The sequence below is a fragment of the Telopea speciosissima genome, unplaced genomic scaffold, assembly GCF_018873765.1.
Source record: "Telopea speciosissima isolate NSW1024214 ecotype Mountain lineage unplaced genomic scaffold, Tspe_v1 Tspe_v1.0167, whole genome shotgun sequence".
NCBI classification, from domain to species: domain Eukaryota; kingdom Viridiplantae; phylum Streptophyta; class Magnoliopsida; order Proteales; family Proteaceae; genus Telopea; species Telopea speciosissima.
In genome coordinates, this window is record NW_025317503.1 from 46,027 (window position 1) to 50,416 (window position 4,390).

Sequence of the window (4,390 nt, forward strand, 5' to 3'; positions counted from 1 at the left end):
ATGTTCTTCCTGGGAGTGGTGTCGTTGCTTCCGTTAATTGGCTTGCTCGCTCTTTCGCTCTCTCTCCTATCCCCCCTTTACCCAGCCCCTTGCAACCTACAAATGGATGTGCTGCTACTGTCAGTGGCATAGGAGGGTGCCTTGAGCTCGTGGAGGATTCGGTAAATTGGCTCTCAAGAGAGAGAGAGAGAGAGAGAACATAGTGGGGGGAGAGTGGATACAGGGAGGGGGTGTTTCGGGAGTCACAATGGAGGGGTAGAAAGAGAGGACAGGGGAGGGGTGTCGGAGCCAAAGAAGGAGAGGGGCAGCCGGAGGGGTAGGGATTTGCTACAGTGATTTGTTTAAAATGAATTGACAAAACTACCCTTTCACTCCATCTTGCAAAATATAACTTATAAGGGTAAAATAAAAAATAGTGCAGTGACTGGCTTCACTCTTCATAGTTATAAATAGAAGAACCCATTGTGATGATATGGTCCTTATGATATTTACGGGACTAGCTTGATAGGGGTATATGTTTTTTTTTTTATGAAGGGTATGTGCTATTTTACATTTATATAACCTCCTTGTAAATACTCTAGTACACCTCACTGGTTTAGTCTTGACCTTAGTTGGTGATAGTGGCATCCCCAATCACCCAAAAGCTCTCTCCAATCATCAATCAGTGATCATTTTATAACATACATCAATCAATCTCTCTCTCTGCAACTTTGCTTTAGGAGGAGAATGGCGGGGACAACAAGAAGAGGAGGAGGGGGAGAAGAAACACAGGAAGCATTCAGGCTAAAATACATAGCGGAGACATTACAACAAAAAAGAGTATTAGCGACGCTTTTTAGAGACGGAAATTTTTTTTTGTCTCTAATAAAAGTTGGTAGCGATGGAAAAATAATTCCCGTCCCAAGCAATAGAAAAGATTAGTTATTTTGGGACGGAACAAATATCCGTCCCTTAAAATTAATAATAGAGACGGAATTTATTATCCGTCTCTAATAAAACATCCATTTGGGTGGGAAACTATTTCCGTCCCTATAAACCAGGTATATAATTGGGACAGTTTATTTTTCCGCCCCTAAAGAATTTTAATAGCGATGGATATTTTGTCCGTGCCAAGAAGAAGTTAGATTGGGAAAGTTAGAGACGGAAACTTTCGTCTCTGTAATAATAATTTTATTTGAGACAGAGTATTTCCATCCCTATCATAAACATTTTCTTTGGGATGGAGCACTTTCCGTCCCAATTATAAATAATTTCTTTGGGGCGGAAAATGTTCCGTCCCTATTATCAAAATTCCCTTTGGGACAGAAATTCTTCTATCTCTATGTAATGATTTCTTGGGGACGGATTGTTTCCGTCCCTAAAATACCATTTTCTTTGGGACACCAACCTTTTCCCCACTTTTGATAGCATACCCACGAATAGGGGGGGTCAAACGGTCAGTTCGGCTTGGTTTCGATTAGGCTGAATCGCTTTCGGTATCAGAATGAGTGAGTCCATAACCAAATCGTTAAGAAACTTCAGTTTGCGGTCTGGTGCTATTTCTATTTATTTTGGTTTTTTAATATCGGGTTAATACTGATTTATTTTCGGGTTTGAACCACAATGAAATCTTACATTCATAACTTGTAGCGAGGAAATTAAATATTCGATAAATACACTTTAATTCACCTGAATAGAAAAATTGATTCGATGTGTTCATATTTATTTGGTTTTTTAATTCACCTGAATAGGAAAATTGATTCGACTCTAAGGTGTCTCTTTCTAGCCAAAAAGGGTTTTGTACAGAACCATCGGTCATGCCGAAGATGTCGTCGGTGGGCTTCGCGCCCAGCTCACCCACGTTGTGGTTGTATACTAACAATTTTTATTACAACAAAAAATGTTCTCACATGCCAACACTCCCATGTGTCTATCTCTCTCCTCCTCAAAACAAGGGGGTAGAAGTGTCTTTTTATTTGGGGAGTAGAGAAATAGACTCATGTAAGGGTCTCTAAATCAAACCTAAACCGTTTACTGAAATCGAACTGAACCGTTTAAACAAAAATCTTGAAAACAGTTTAATAAATGATTTGGTTATGGTTTCAAAATTGAGGCCGTTTAATTAAACGATTTAATCCAAACTGGACTATTTAACCGAAAAATCCATTTAACACTCTTAAATGTACATAAATGTGCCAAAATCAAACAGAAACGTTTACTGAAATTGAACCGAACCATTTAAAACCGAAACCTTGAAATTGTTTAATAAATGGTTCGGTTTCTTTTGGTAGATAAATGGTTCAGCTATGATTTCAAAATTGAGACCGTTTAATTGAACGATTTAAACCGAACTGGATCGTTTTAACCAAAATCGAACCGTTTTAACACCTTGGCAGAGTGTTGGCGTTGGTCACTCCTTGGCAGAGTTCTTTTTCCCCCAATATTTATAGGGCAAGAGATCCCTACTTGGTCGCATGGTCTCTACACAAGCATTTGGGCCAATGGGGGAGCACGCCTGGGTATCTACTCAGGGGGCAAAGGTGTCATTTCACGATTTCCTGTGAGAGGGTGTAGAAACACCATCAAGTAGAGATCTTTTTCCCAAAAAAAATAATAAAATAAAGGTAGAAGATTGCTACTTGATCGCATGGTCCCTACAACAACATCTGCGCCAATGATGGAACATGCCTGGGTATCTACCCAAGGGGCAAGAATGTCATTTCATGATACCTTGTGAAACGATGTAGGGGGCGTCACCAAGCAGAGATCTTTTTCCCTATTTTTTTTTGGGTTACACGGCAATTGGTTCTATGCGCGCGGAAATGGCTTTTATTTTTCATTCCCGCTATGCTGCCTCTCTCTTCCAAGAAAATCCCTTCCTTACAGCTCTAAACATCTCTCTCAGAAGTCAAAACCCTAACCAGTTCTTCCCGCACGAAACACCCTCTGTCTCCTATTGCTCTCCCTCACTCTCCCTCCTTTCGCTCTCTCTTTCGAAATCCCTATCTGTTTCTGTTCTACCTTTCGAAAACCCTATCTCTCTCTAATCACTCTCGCCCTCTGCACTCAGTATAGAAATCCCTAGCTGTCTCTACTCGCTTTCCCTCTTGAAATCCCCTATCTCTCTCTCTAATCGCTCTCCGTTTCAAACTCTCTCTCTCACGAATGTTAACAATGTCGTCTTCTTCTAACATCATGATTTGCATCATTATTGTGGGAAGCAAGCATAGGTAAGAGGACAAACAGAGCTGCAATATCATCATCTGGGTTCTAAACACAGATCCAATCCTTATCTTTGTTGCTGGTGAGTTTCTCTCTCGCTGGTTTGATGCTTTAATGTAGGAGAATAACTTGATAAACTTTCTTGTGTTAGTGAAGAGTACCTAACCAGGAAGTGGTGTAGAACAGCCTTGCTTGGTTTCTTCTGTTGTTGATATTTAGGTTTAAAAGTTGAACCATCATTCTTTCCCAAAATATGTATTCAAATGTGCCATATATTGGTCAAGTTTAGCTTCTGGGTTCCACTAACTCTCATAGAATTCCTTATATACCTTGTGAAGATAAACATTGGTGATATAAGGGGGTCTTAAACATCTTATTCTATTCCCTGGTATTTGAGGCCAGCATTACAAATAATTTATGCTTCCTTAATATTTTCTCATTATAATTTCTCTCTTCTAATTGATAGATGTTTTCTCATAACAATTTTATAATTTCATTTGTGTAGGTCAAGAGTCATCCAGTGAAAGCTCAATCACCTGATCAATCTGGAAGTGTGATCCTTGCCAAGGAACCTACATTGCAAGTATGTCTAAAACCTTACGATTTTTTTAAAGTTATCTCTCTCTCTCTCTCTCACATATGAAGAGAAAGAAAAGTCCTTGCTTCATCACTGATTTCCTGTCTTATATTTTAGTAGGTGAAATGCCAGCCAAGGTGCAAAAATATAAAATCTGATGTGTAAGACTGGAATAACATCAGTAATTGAATCATTGTTGTCAATTACAGCCTTCTTCCCCCTTTCCGTTATAGTGGGATGAAACTTATTTTTTTTTAAAAAGAGGTTGTAAAACGGTATGGGTTCCATTTTTGTAGGGTCTTTGTTTAGGGGGGGGGGTTGGAATTGTCTCAGTCCTAGTCCTAACATTTTTGCATGAAGTGGCTGCTCCTCAAACATGAACCTGCATCTTCATGCTGGCTGAAATTCTTTGTGGCATAGGGTAGGGCAGGGGATAAACACAAAGAGAAATTAAAGGGTGGAGGTGGGGGGAGGGATGGTTTTGTAGAGGAGGAGGCAAGGAAGGTTTTGCAAAGTGGGAGAAGGGGTTGGGGCAGGGATTGAGTGGCAATCTAAAGGTATATATGGTCATGTACCCCTTACATTATGAGATCGGTTACTTTAACACCCTAT

The 4,390-nt window shown here is 39.8% G+C and overlaps 1 long non-coding RNA gene across 1 annotated transcript; it reads left to right on the forward strand.

Annotated features, from left to right (window-relative positions):
- The first annotated feature begins 3,599 nt into the window (after positions 1-3,599).
- LOC122647801 lies at positions 3,600-4,029 on the forward strand. The gene is made up of 2 exons (XR_006330973.1): positions 3,600-3,784; positions 3,896-4,029. It is a non-coding gene; the product is annotated as an uncharacterized LOC122647801 (long non-coding RNA).
- Positions 4,030-4,390: the final 361 nt, after the last annotated feature.